We start from the raw sequence: 14,835 nt of genomic DNA, 5'->3' as shown, positions 1-14,835 counted from the left end.
ATAATTATATCATACATCGTCATAGCATATTATGTTATGTTATATCAATATAATAGAAATATTATATAATGTTGTATGACCTATAATAATCATATAACGATCATAAAATGATGTGTAAATTAAATATATAATTATATGATATCAATAATAACATAATATAATGTAATAAAACTATATTATGGTATGTTGCATGTAATCCATGATGTAATAGAATAATCACGATATAATAATATTAGATTATATCACACCGTGGGCGGGGAACGTGTCCGTTTGTTGTTGTATTGTAATAATAAAAATAATCATAATAACAGTGATAACGGTGATGGCGTTTATTAAGCGCTTACTAGGTGCAAAGCACCGCTCTACGCGCCGGGGAGGATCCGAGGTGATCGGGTTGTCCCCCTGGGCTCACAGTCTTAATCCCCGTTTTAATAATGTTGGTATTGGTTGAGCGCTTACTATGTGCAAAGCACTGTTCCGAGCGCTGGGGAGGATACGAGGTGAGTGCGTTGTCCCAAGTGGGGCTCACGGTCTCAATCCCCATTTTACAGATGAGGCCACTGAGGCACAGAGAAGTGAAGCCACTTGCCCAAAGTCACATAGCTGACAAGCGGCTGGGTCGGGACCTGAACCCGTGACCTCGGACTCCCGCATGCTCTTTCCACTGTGCCACGCTGCTTCTCTAATAATGATGGTATCCGTTAAATGCTTACTATGTGCCAAGCACCGTTCCAAGCGATGCGGAGTCTACAAGGGGATCAGGTTGCCCCCCCCCCCCCCCCCCCCGTGGGGCTCACAGTCTTAATCCCCATTTTACAGGTGAGGGAACTGAGGCCCAGAGAAGTTAAGCGACTCGCCCGAAGTCACACAGCTGACAGGCTGCGGAGCCGGGATCGGAACCCATGACCTCTGACTCCCAGGCCCGGGCTCTTTTCCACTGAGCCACGCTGCTTCTCTCCTGCAGTCTCCCAAGCGCTCAGTACAGTGCTCTGCACCCAGGAAGCACTCAATAGACACAATTGAATGAATAAATGAATGAGTGAATGACGGAGTGTGTGGGAGGGGTTTGGATCCAGCCAAGCGGCCCCGTGCGAGAAGCAGCGAGGCCCGGTGGACAGATTCCGCCTCTGGAAGTCCGAAGGACTTGGATTTTATTAATAATACGACTGATGATATTAGTACTTGTTAAGCACTTACTATGTGCCAAGCACAGCTGCAAGCGCTGGGGCAGATACAAGATAATCAGGTCGGACACGGTCGCTGTCCCACAAGGGGTTCACATTATTCTTAAGCCCCATCTTACAGCTAATGATGATAATAATTATAATGTTGGTATTTGTTAAGCGCTTACCCCGTGCAGAGCACCGTTCTAAGCGCTGGGGTAGACACGGGGGAATCAAGTTGCCCCACGTGGGGCTCACGGCCTTAATCCCCACTTTACGGAGGAGGTCACTTTACGGAAGTGAAGTGACTCGCCCACAGTCACACGGCTGACAAGTGACGGAGCCGGGATTCGAACCCAGGACCTCTGACTCCCCAGCCCGGGCCCTTTCCACCGAGCCACGCTGCTTCTCTAATGATAATGGCGTTTGTTAAGTGTCTATTTCATTAACCGTTCTAACAGCTGGGGAAGATACAAGGTAATCAGGTCGGACGCTGTCCCCGTCCCACATGGGATTCACAGTCTCAATTCCCATTTTACAGAAGAGGTGACCGAGGCCCACAGAAATGAAGTAATAGTAATAATAATGATACCTGTTAAGTGCTTACGATGTGCCAGGCGCTGTTCTAAGCGCTGGGGTAGGTACAAGACAATCAGGCTATCCACAGTCCCTGTCCCACACAGGACTCACAGTCTTCACCCCCATCTTACGGATGAGGGAACTGAGGCCCAGAGAAGTGAGGTGACTGGGCCAAGGTCACACGGCAGCCAGGTGGCAGAGCTGGGATTAGAACCCAGGTCCTTCCGACTGCTAGGCCCGGACTCCATCCGCTAGGCCTTGCTGCTTCCCATAATCCTGGCTGTGCCACTTTGGGATCTTGGGCGAGTCACTTCACTTCTCTGTGGCTCAGTTACCTCATCTGTGATATGGGTTTTAAGACTGGGAGCCCCGTGTGGACAGGGACTGTATCCAACCTGATCAGCTTGCATCCACCCCAGCACTTAGTACAGTGCCTAGCACATAGTCAGCGCTTACCAAAAGCCATAAAAGAAAAACAGGCCAGCGGGGTCTAGTGGGTAGCTTCCGGGCCTGGGAGTCTAAAGGATCTGGGTTCTAATTCCTCCTCCACCGCGTCTCTGCTGCGTGACCTTGGGCAGATCACTTCATTTCTCTGGGCCTCAGTTACCTCTTCTGTGAAATGGGGATAAAGACCGTCCAACCTGATTAGCTTGTCTCTATCCCGGTAATACTAATAATAGTGATGGTATTTGTTAAGCGCTTACTGTGGGCAGAGCACCGTTCTCTAGTACTGGGCACATAGTAATAATAATGATAATGTTGGTATCTGTTAAGCGCTCACTATGTGCAGAGCACCGTTCTAAGCGCTGGGGGTGATCCAGGCTGATCGGGTCGTCCCACGCGAGGCTCGCGGTTAATCCCCGTTTTACAGATGAGGTGACCGAGGCACAGAGAAGTGAAGTGACTCGCCCGAGGTCACACAGCTGACAGGTGGCACAGCCGGGAGTCGAACCCACGACCCCTGACCCCGAAGCCCAGGCTCTTCCCGTAGACACTTAAATACCATAAAGACAAAAAACAAACAAAAGGAGCGAATGGGGGCGGTCGGAGCTGGGCAGATTTCCCGGCCTAAAGTCACCCGAGCGAAATGTCCTGGGAATCCCGGCCTCCCCGAAGCCTTCCGCTCATCCCCACCCCGATTTCAGAGTCTCGCTTACCCTCCCTGGCCAAAACTGGCACCGGATCGAGGTCGGGGGATCGAGGAGAGAACAAAGGGTGCCACGCATTCGTGAACGAATCCCAAACAGAACGGGCACTCTGACTCTAGACTGCGAGCTCCTTCCGGGCAGGGGCTTAGACCGGCTGTTCCCGGTTCAGATTTCCAGCAGGTAAATCGGTTTCAATCTCAACCGGCGCCCGAGAGCTTTCTGGAAAGCGTCAGAGGGGAAGGATAAGATCCTGAATCCTCACCGCGCCCCCCCCCCCCCCCCAACCAGGTTCAGGTTCAGCATCGTCATCGGTGGTATTTATTGAGCGCTTACTGGGAGCAGAACACGGCACTTCTGCTTGGGAAAGTGCACCAGATTGGCAGACCCATTCCCTGCCCATCTTTAGCTCACGGTCCGGAGCGGGAGACGGACGTCGAGATAAATGAATGCTTTGTAATATATAATTTATAGATATGTACGTAGGCGCTGAGGGGTTGAGGGTGAGGCGAATATCAAATGCCCAAGTACATAGATGATGCGGAAGAGGGTTTAACTGGCGAAAACCTCTAGGAGTAGATGTGATTTTAATAAGGGTTTGATGGCGGGAGAAGTGAGGCGGCAAAGGGAGGGGGTCAAAATCCCCGTGGCAGAGCAAATGAAACCAAGATGGAGATTGCTCCACGTAAAACGAATCCTCTGAAAGAGGCGAAGCGTGTTTCAAATGTAAGGAGAATGGGAAATGAGGACACCTGGAAATGTGAAGTCTAAGAACTATAAATGAGAAAGGTGCCGAGAATATCAATCCTGATGAATTGATTAAAAATGAAACGTGAAAGCGGTATGAGAGCCGACGAATCGGTTGGCTCGGTTCACGGGAAGTAGAATCAGGGTTAAAGGAATGAAATTAAGGGAGAGAAGGGGGACACGCTCAGAGACGGCCGAATGCCGATCGGCGATCCCCCGAGACAAAACGGCGGCAGCCGAGGTAAACCCGTGAGGCTATCACGGGCGGGTCTTCACAGGTCGGCCCTAGAAGCGCCAGGAGCGTTCGATCGATCAACCAGCGATCGATGGATCGATCGATCCGATCATTCGATCGGTGCTCTTTATCGAACGCTTACCGTGTGCAGGGCTCTGTGCTAAGTGCCCGGGAGAGTACGACGTAACGGAATCGGTTGACACGGTCCCTGCCCGCAACGAGCTTCCAGTCCAGAAGCTGAGACGGACAATGTAAATAAATGAATTATGGAGACGCACGTGAGGGCTGCAGGCCCGAGGTTGGGGTGAATATCAAGTGTTTAAAGGGGACAGATCCCAGCGCGTAGACGACGCAGAAGAGAGAGGGTGTGGGGGGGGGGGGGAAGAGGGCTTAATCGGGGAAGGCCACTTGGAGGAGATGTGATTTTAACATGGCATTGAAAGGAAATCCCCCCTTTCGATTTTATCTATTCTCCTTCGGAGTTGGAGAGGTGTCTAATCCTGGCGACGTGGCAGAATCTCATTCTCTCCATGCCACCAGAGCTCTCTCAACGCTCACGCGATCCCATAACAAACTCCAAAACCGGAGCACCCTCGACAGAAAGGTAAACGGATTCCTACACTCTCCGAACGAGCATCAGTTCCCATCACCCACGGCAAATCGTCGATAGCTTTCCTCTCCGGAGCAGTCATGAGATTTCAGCTGCAGATTTATCTCACAGGCAGTGGCTACGCCTAAACTGGGTTTCTCCCTCGGAAACATCCATTTTAAATGGCTGTCCGCAGCATTTTCTAAACATTGGTTAATGCTTGATTAATAGGGAAATTCCTTTCACCTCATTATGCCCTCGCTGAATTCCGCGACTGTCCGTGCCAAGATTTTACGTGACCGAAATGTGACGGGATTTACTTCCTGTACAGCCTGCTGCTCGACTGTCTTCGTCAGCGGTATTTATTGAACGCTTCCTGTAGAGCGCCGTACTACGTGCTTGAGAGAGTACAATACAACAGATTTGGAGGACGTGTTCTCTTCCCACAACGAGTCAACAATCTAGAGGGGGAGACAGGCATTAAGATAAATAATTTATGACATATAATTCATTGACACGGACCGTGCGAGGAGCGCACCTTACATATTTAAGATGTGGAAGAATAATTTGATGCTTTCTTATCTCCTTCCCCTTTCTAGGTATATAGTTCGGGTATTTCCCCGGCGGTGATACTTTCTCTGGGAATAATAAATATATGTTCCGCCATTTTTTCACTTTACCCGATAGCTTCCGTTGAACAGATGAATTATCCCTTCCTCGGGGGGAGTATCTTCAGTTCCAGTTTACACTGAACATTTTTCACATTACTCCCACCGGACTGTAAGCTTTCCAAGGGCAGAAACTGCAGCTTTTCCTCGGAAAATATGATTCCAAGTGCAAAATATAGTTCTCTGTGTTATAGGTAGACTTCTGATGATAAGCTCCCCGTAGACCGGAAGATCCTTACGGCAAAGATCACACCTCCCAAATCAGGTGTATTGTATTTTCCCAAGTGCTCAGTACAGTGCTCCCAATTAGTGCTCCGCACACAAATGTCCATTGCGGCGCTCGTCTCACCAGCAGCGTGGCTCAGTGGAAAGAGCCCGGGCTTGGGAGTCAGAGGTCGTGGGTTCTAATCCCAGCTTCACCACTGGTCAGCTGTTTGACTTTGGCAAGTCACTTAATGTCTTTGTGCCTCAGTTCCTTCATCTGTAAAATGGAGATTAAGACCGTGAGCCCCACGTGGGATCAACCCCGGTGCTTGGCACATAGTAAGCGCTTAAAAAGTACCATCATCATCATCATCATGTGGTAGGGAAGGGAGTTCCAGAAAGGAGGGAAAGAGTGACGAGCCAGAGAGATGAGGGTGAGTAGGTTCTGTTGGAGAAGCCATGTGCAGGCTGGATGGCAGTGGGAAAGGAGCAGTGATCATAAATAATAATTTTGGTATCTGTTAAACTCTTGCTATGTGTCACGCACTGTCACAGGCATGAGGGAAGATACAAGATAATCGGGTCAGACACAGTCCCTGTCCCCAACGGGGCTCACAGTCCAAGCAGGAGGGAGAACAGCTACAAAATCTCCAATGCACAGATGGGGAAACCGGGGGACAGAGAAGCTGAGTGACTCACCCAAGGTCGCACGGCAAGCGAGCGGAAGAGCCGGGGTTAGAACCCAGGGCCTCTGACTCCCGGGTCCGTGCTCTTTTCGTTAGGTGACATTGCCTCTCGGGTAGGGAGGAGAGAACTGACTGAGCGTCTTACAGCCGACGGTGAGGAGTTTCTGTGTGGTCCAGGGATACGTGGGCAACCGCGGGAGGTTTTAGAGAGACGACCCAGGCAGCTGGGAGGGAAGAAGTTGGAGGCAGCTCAGCGATGGCCTGCCGTTTTCCTCAACTTCCTCTATCCACCCCATCCTCCATCTTCTCCTCATAAACCTGCTCCCCACTCCCTCCCTCCCATCAAACACCCAGCTGAGACCAGCCTAGGCCTTGTCTTTCTAAATAGTTCATCTATTTGAGGTGCCCTCCCACAAATTATATGGGGAAATAATAATCATAATAATGTTGGTATCTGTTAAGCGCTTACTATGTGCCGAGCACTGTTCTAAGCGCTGGGGTAGACACGGGGGAATCGGGTCGTCCCACGTGGGGCTCCCAGTCTTAATCCCCATTTTACAGATGAGGTCACTGAGGCACAGAGAAGTTAAGTGACTTGCCCACAGTCACACAGCTGACAAGTGGCAGAGCTGGGACTCGAACCCGTGACCTCTGACTCCAAAGCCCGTGCTCTTTCCACTGAGCCACGCTGCTTCTCACGGAAGGCTGGATGAAAGGTTTATATCTCTCAGAGACGGGGAACGTGTCCAGCGTGGGCCTGGGAGTCAGAAGGCCTTGGGTTCTGATTCTGGCTCCACCACTTATCTCCTGTGTGATCTGGGGCAAGTCACCTCACTTCTCTGGGCCTCATCTGTAAAATGGGGACGGAGACTGTAAGACCCGCGTAGGACGGGGACTGTGTCCAACTCGATTTGCTTGTATCAACGCCAGCGCTTAGTACAGTGCCTGACACGGAGTAAGCGCTTCACAAATATCACAGATATTGTTATTATCATTACCAATTCTATCCTACTGTACTCCCCCAAGCACTTAGTACAGAACTCTGCCCACAGTAAGAGCTCAATAAATATGGTTGAGTGATTGACTGATCAGCAAACAAGAGAAGAACATTAAGTTTATCATTTCAAAGTCTCCCTACAACTCAATCACAGTAAGCGCTCAGTAAATACAATTGATTAAACGAACAGACTACAAGACATGTGGGTCCGGCTTCACTTTTAAGTTGATGAGACGATTAAATTCTCGGAGTGTCCGACACGTAGATCATCAGTTACGGCGGAGGTTCGCTCCAGAATCCACTGGGAAATTGGGTGGAAAATGTAGGTGAACTACATAACCTCAAGTCTGGGCAAAGAGCCGTTCGTTCCCCTGAGGGAGATTTTTCGGATAAAGGTCATGAATGGAAACCAGAGCGGATATCGAACCATCCGTAATGATAACAAGGTGTTTTTTCCCAAAGAACTGGGCCCGCTTCTAATTCATTACAGTATCAAGACATAGATTTCAGAAACTAATGCGGCGAATGGAAATGCGGTGGTATTATTATTACGGTACTTGTGGGGAGCTTACTATGTGCGAGCGCTGTACTGAATGCTGGCATCAGATGCGGTCCCTGTCCCACGTGGAGCTCACGGTCTAAACAGAAGGGAGAACGGAGATTGAATCCTGATTTTAGACATGAGGAAACTGAGGCCCAGAGAAGTGAAGTGACTTGCCAAGGTCATCGGGCAGGCAAGTGGCAGAGCTGGGATTAGGACCCGGGTCCTCCGACTCCCAAGCTCGGGCTCGTTCGACTAGGTCCCGCCGAACGAACCAACGAAGTGTCAGAACGAAACGGGGCATGAGGAAACACCTGCTATTGACTTGCCAGGACCTTCCTTTCCCAAGCCACAGTTTGCACTTTCGTAGTCGCTTCACTCCGGTGTTTATCATTAAGCCCAGTAATTTGCTTAAGTAGCATAATTACAATTTGAGCCTCAGCAGGGATAGCACTGTACCAGCCTCTAGAGAATCCACAGTGGGGATTCGATATGCTATTTACCACAAAGAACCTTACCACCTCAAATGACGTGGTTCCCGACAGACGCGTCCCGGAAAGTGTGATATTATCTACGGGCCCCGCGGAAGAGGGTGAATCCGGAATTAAAATCCCATCTCCTCCAAGAAGCCTTCCCCGATTAATCCCTTATTTCTCCCCCTCTCTCCCTTCTGCATCATCTACGCACCTGGCTCCATACCCGACCTTGGCTTTAATGGAAATACTTTACTTTTCTCTAGACTGTGATCTCGGTCCGGGCAGGGACTGTGTCCATTTATTGTTGCGCTGTACTCTCCCAAGGCCCAGTACAGTGCTCTGCACACGGTAAGCGCTCAATAGATGCCGACTGAGTGAACGAGTGAAGACCGGATCTTCCGCAACTCATACCTGAGAGCGCACTGAAGGAGTTTAACCTTACAGAGTTTGGAGAACGTAAAATATGTCACTAGCTATTTTCTCATGCTTCACATTTAGTGAACATTACACACGCACACGTACACGCATACACAGCCTGGCTCTCAGATCGATCACTTCTCTGGGAATTAATTAGCTCTTTAAGAAATATGGGTCCTTTAATGTGCCTCGTTATGAATATTTCAATACAGCAATTTCCTCGCTTGTAGTTACGGAAGGTTTTTAGCAAGGGTTTTCAAAAATTCAAGGCATGAGTATCTAATTTTCTCGCCAATTCTCGGGGCCTAAAGTAAGTTATAATCCTTGAATCCTCATTTCTAAAAAGGAACAGCCCTTACCATGAATAATAAGTGACCACCTAGAGTGACCGGTTGTCCAGGAGTACATCGACGGACCAGCCGACAGTCGGCCGCCCCTGTGTCTTGTGGGGATGCAGTCCCAGAAGCTCTTATTTCCAATCTTTTTTTTTCTCCCTGCACCTGGCTTCCCTTCGTCCCAGTTTCTGCCGCTGAGTTCCGTGGGTTGTATCTAGCCCCAGCGCTTAGAACAGGGTTCGGCACGTAGTAAGCTCTTAACGAGTAAGCTCTTAATTATAAAAATAGTAATATTATTATTATAGCAAAAGTGGTGCCTTTGTTTTCACAGGGAACTGGGAAGGGAACTCAAGGACCCTTTGTGCCAAGCAATTTTTTTTATGGTATTGGTGAAGCCTTTACTCTGTGACAGACACTGTACTTAACGCTGGGTTAGATACACGATAAATAGATCAGACGGAGTCCCTGTCCCACATGGGGCTCACGCTCTCCATCCCCATTTTACAGATGAGGGAACTGAGGCCCAGAGAAGTGAAATGACTTGCCCAAGGTCAATCAGCAGACGAGTGGCCGAGCCGAGAACCGAGGTCCTGACTCCCGGGCCCGGGCTCTATCCTTCAGTAGGTTTGATCTCTGCCGTCAAGGGGTTTGCAGTCTAGGATGGGAGAGCAGGCCTCTGCTCTCTCGTCCTCTAGAAATTCCGAGTTTCCCTCATCCCCCAGGTCAGCGACTGTTCTGATCTCGAGTCTGCGGGCACCTCTGCGAATACAGGCAACATCCTGGCCTTTGGGAAGGTGTAAAAACTCTCTGGGAGTCCTACAAAATTTAGATAGCTCCAGGTAAAAGAGTTGGATTAAGCCAGCTCTCTCCATCAATCAGTCAATCGATCCATGGTATCTATTCATTCAGTCATATTTCTCGAGCACTTACTGTGTGCAGAGCACCGTACTAAACAATTGGGAGAGGGCAAGATGACAGACATGTAGACATGTTCCCCGCCCACAAGGAGCTTACAATCTAGCATTACCGCACAAACTCACATCCCGATGAGGGGCCTAGCGGATAGAGCGTCGGCCTGGGAATCAGTAGGATCTGGATTCTAATCCCAGCTCTGCCACTTGTCTGCCGTGTGACCTTGAGCAAGTCTCTTGGCTTCTCCGGGCCTCAGTTACCTCATCTGTAAAATGGAGATTAAGACTGTGAGGCCCACGGTGTCCAATGTGATTAGCTTGTCTTTACCTCAGAGTTCAGTCTAGTGCCTGGCACATATTCTACGCTTAACAAATACCATTAAAAAAAACCACCTCGTTTACCGTAGAGCGGCGGAGTGAAAGGGGTATTCTAAGTTCGTTGAGGGTGGGGATCAAAGAACCAACTCCATCGCATCGTGTTCTCCCCAGTGCTTAGTACAGTGCTCTGCACGCACTAAGGGCTCGATCAGTCAGTCAGTAGCGTTTATCGAGTGCTTACTGTGTGCAGAACACTGTACCGAGCACATGGGAGAGTACGATACAACAGACACATTCCCTGCCCGCAACAAATTTACAATCTAGAGCGGGAGATTAACATTAATCTAGCACTTCCTGTGAGCTCTGTACTAAACGCTTGGGAGAGGATAATACAACAGAGTCGGTAGACACATTCCCCGCCCACGACGAGATCACACCCTAGAGAGAGAAAGCTCAAAAACTCGACACCGTTTCGAGAGTTCGGAGGGCTTGTCTGTGGCTGATGGGAGCAACCAGAGACTTGGGGAGAAAGCCGAAGTCAGAATAAATAAGAAAGAATAAGGTTAAAAGACTCGACGCAGAAGAATAATAGTGCTGTCCGGCTATTTAGGGCGGATGAAAGTGGATAAAGTCAGCTCAGTTTTCAGAGGAGATGGTGGGGAGTGGTAGCGTCAGAACGAGAACAGGCAAATCCCGACTTCGTAGCCACGACAGCATCTTTTCAGGTTTGAAGATTTTTTTTTTAAATGATTTACAAAGCTGCGCGCTGGGCTAGTATTGCGCGATGAACAATGTCTTTCCGTATAGGAACGGAGTAGGCTGTTATTGATCTAACACGCTTGCTGGTTGGGCGGTATTTTCACAGGCTAAAGGCTCATTTCACTGACACAGCTCCGAATGGGCCAGGTTTCCATCCACCATCAAATGAACAAAGAAAGAACGAAAGAAAGATCCTTTGCTGATCGATCTCATGCCCCAGAAGTCTCAGCCTAGGCATTACCCAGTAAATCTCCCTCTAGCTGGACCTCAGAACAGGCTGGTGTACACCGATGCTGTTGTGTTGCACTCTCCCGAGTGCTTAATACCGTGCTCTGCACACAATTTGCACCGAATAATTACCGTTGATGATGATTAATAGCTGATCACTTGAGCGCGAGCGATCACACCATCATTATTATTCCGCTACCTGGATCATTTGTCTACAAAGACGTTCAGTCCAGACCTCCCCTCGTCTCAAGAAACTCCGCCAGTTGCCCATCCACCTCCATCTGAGTCAGAAACTCCTTACCATCAGCTTTAAAGCACTCAATCGCTTCCCCCGCCTCCTACCTCACCTCGCTCCCTCTCAGGGTCCCACCTGAAAAGCTCCCGGTACCCTATCAGTCTCGACTAACAATAATAATGTTGGTATTTGTTAAGCGCCTACTACGTGCAGAGCACCGTTCTAAGCGCTGGGGCAGATAGAGTGTAATCAGTGTAATCAGGTCGTCCTCCGTGAGGCTCGCAGTCTTAATCCCCATTTTACAGATGAGGTAACTGAGGCACGGAGAGGTCAAGTGACTTGCCCATAGGGGCACAGCTGACAAGTGGCAGAGCTGGGATTCGAACCCATGACCTCTGACTCCCAAGCCCACGCTCTTTCCCCCGAGCCACGCTGCTTCTCTGACGACAGGAGGGAGAGTCAGGCAGAGGCCGATCCGTTCCGTTCCTAGCTCGGGCCGTGGCTAGCGAGTGGAAGGCCAGCTGCAACAAGTCAAAACTCACCTGTGCTGGGCAGCAGCGGCCTGGGAGGGAGGGGCGAAGACTCGAATTTACTGCGTGGAAGGAGGCGAGGGTAAACCGCTTCCGGATTTTCACCGAGAAAACTCTACGGATCCACTACCGGCACGATGGCAGTCGGAGGTGGGGCGTTCTGGGAGAGACGCTTCCTTGGCGACGCTACGGGTCGAAGACGACTCGACGGCATAAGACAAGACCTCACCTCGCTACTCTCCTCCTACAGCCCAGCCTGCACGCTCTGCTCCCCTAACGCTGATCTACTCGTCGCACCTCGATCTCATCTATCTCGCTGCCGACCTCTAGTCTGTGTCCTGCTTCTGGCCTGAAATGCCTTCCCCCTTCATATCCAACAGAAAATTATTCCCCCCGCCTTCAAAGTCTTACTGAAGGCACATCTCTTCCGAGAAGCCCTTTCCGACTAAGGCCTCGTTTCCTTTTCTCCCACTCCTTTCTGCGTCACCCTAATTCGCTCCCTTTATTCAACCCCCTCAGCCCACAGCACTGATGTCCATATCCCTAATTGATTCATTTCTATTAATGTCTGTCTCGCCCTCTAGACAGTAAGCTCGTTCTGGGAGGGGAATGCGTCCATTATATCGTTGTGTTGCACTCCCCCAAGAGCTTCTTACAGTGTCCTCGACGCAGTAAGTGCTCAATCAATACGATTGATCGATTGATTGAGCAGCGAAGTGATGGCCCAAGGTCACACAGCAGGCACACGACGGAGCCGGGATTAGAATCGAGGTCCTCTGACTCTCAGGCCCGTGCTCGTGAGAAGCAGCATGGCGCAGTGCATAGAGCACGGGCCTGGGAATCAAGGGTCATGGGTTCTAAATCCTGGCTCTGCCACTAGTCTGCTGTGTGACCTTGGGCAAGTCACTTTGCTTCTTGGTCCCTCAGTTACCTCATTTGTAGAATGCGGATTGAGATGGTGAGCCCCACGTGAGACTGGGACCGTGTCCGACCTGATTTGCCCGTATCCACCCCAGCACTCAGTACAGTGCTAGCACATAGTAAGTGCTCAACAAATGCTATAATTATTATTATTTCTATTATTATTATTATTAGGCCACCCCGCTTCTCTTACATTTGGCCGTACTTTGAGCAGAGGGAATTCTGAGAGACAGGCGATGACCTTCCTCTTCATCTTCATACAAGAGTTCAAAGGGTGTTCACGGTCAAGGCGCTTAGACAAGGACACAGAGAACAGACATCCGTTTGCTTGTATTCTGGCCTGGAGAGAAGTAAGATGAATGCCTAATGTAAAGGAAACTCTACAGTGAACGATGCTATATAAATGCAAAATTCTGTTTCCCTAGTAATGAGAATTCAAAGCAGGATTGCCTAGGAAAATATTTTTCACTATGAATCTACCTGGGGTCCTGGCATTATCTGATTCTTTCAAAACCTGTGGAAAACTTGTCCCTTGAGGAACGAAACCCTATTTTATTTTCTACTGTAAAGGCCCAGACCCAGAGGTGGCTGCTTTAGAAGTGATTAACCACCATTGCTCTTTCCCCCGGGCCATTGAAGCCGTGGAAGAAAGGCAGTCAGGAAAGTCTCTGAGAGAGTTTTTTCCCTTTTTTTTTTTTTGTTCTCCCTTTTTTTCTCTTTTGCTTTCCTCTGGGGCTCCAACCTCTGAACAGTGAGAGCGAGGCCAGGGTAGAAGGGCTTAAATGAGGTAGAGTTTAAGGGAGTCTGGGAAACTAGGCAGAAGGATCGGAGGTGAAAACGGGTGGGGATCCAGGGTGAGATTAAGAAATGTGAAGAGACAGAAAGACAGAGAGAGAGAGACAGGCAGAAACAGAGGGAGAGACAGAGAGAGGAAGAGAGAGCAGAAGAGCGGGGGAGAGAAAGAGAGAGACTGTCCGGAGAGAGAATGGGGAAGAGAGAGGGAGAGTCAGAGAGATGGATAGAGAGATGGAAAGACAGAAAGGGAAAGAGAGAGAGAAACAGAGAGGGGAGGAGAAAGAGGCAGAGACAGCACGGCCTAGTGGTCAGGGCATGGGTCTGGGAGTCCGAAGACCTGGGTTTTAATTGCAGGTCAATAAATTCGATCGGGTCATACGGCAGACAAATGGCGGAACCGGGATTAGACTAGAACAGTGCTCCGCACACAGGAATGAACGAGTTGTAGAGTGAGAAGCAGCGTGGCTTAGTGGAAAGTGCACAGGTCTGGGAGTCAGAGGACCCGAGTTCCAATTCTGGCTCTGCCGCTTGTCTGCTGCGTGACCCTGAGCAAGTCACTTCACTTCTCTGCGCTTCAGTTACCTCATCTGTAAAAGGGGGATTAAATCCTACTCCCTCCGATTTAAACTGGGAGCCCCATGTGGGAGAGGGACTGGGTCCAACCTGATTAACTTGTATCTCTCCCAGAGCTTAGCTCGGTGCTTGGCACACAGTAAGCGCTTCACAGGCACTATAAAAAGAAAAGAGCTTAGAACCGGAAAGGTGGGAAGGGCAGGGAAGAGATGGGGCTCCAGAAGCAACTGGGAGACGATACGGTGGGAATGGGGAGGAATTTTACCTCACATCCCTTCTCTCCTTCTACGGCCCAGCCCACACACTCCACTCCTCTGGTGCTAGCCTGGCCCGTCCTCCACCCCTGGCCTACGTCCTACCTCTGGCCCGGAACGCCCTCCCTCCTCAAACCCACCGAACGATCGCATTTCCCCCTTTCAAAGCCCTACCGAGGGCTCACCTCCTCCAAGAGGCCTTCCCAGACCGCCTCCCTTTTCCTCAGCTCCCCCTCCCCTCCCCATCGCCCCGCCTCACTCCCCTCCCCACCCCACACCACTTGTGTATATATGTACTTATTTATAATTCCATTTATTTACTTCAATGCCTGTTTCCTTGCTTTGATGTGTATATATCTCTAATTCTATTTAGTTACACCGATGCCCGTTTACCTGTTTTGATATCTGTCTCCCCCCTTCTAGACTGTAATCCGGTGTGAACGGGGATCGTCTCTATGGCTGAATCGTACTTTCCAAACGCTTAGTAAAGTGCTTTGCCCACAGTAAGCGCTCAATAAATACAATCGAA

This window comes from Ornithorhynchus anatinus, chromosome 19 (genome assembly GCF_004115215.2).
Source record: "Ornithorhynchus anatinus isolate Pmale09 chromosome 19, mOrnAna1.pri.v4, whole genome shotgun sequence".
NCBI lineage: Eukaryota > Metazoa > Chordata > Mammalia > Monotremata > Ornithorhynchidae > Ornithorhynchus > Ornithorhynchus anatinus.
The sequence above is the reverse complement of the archived record's forward strand: the minus strand, read 5'-3'. Positions refer to the sequence as shown.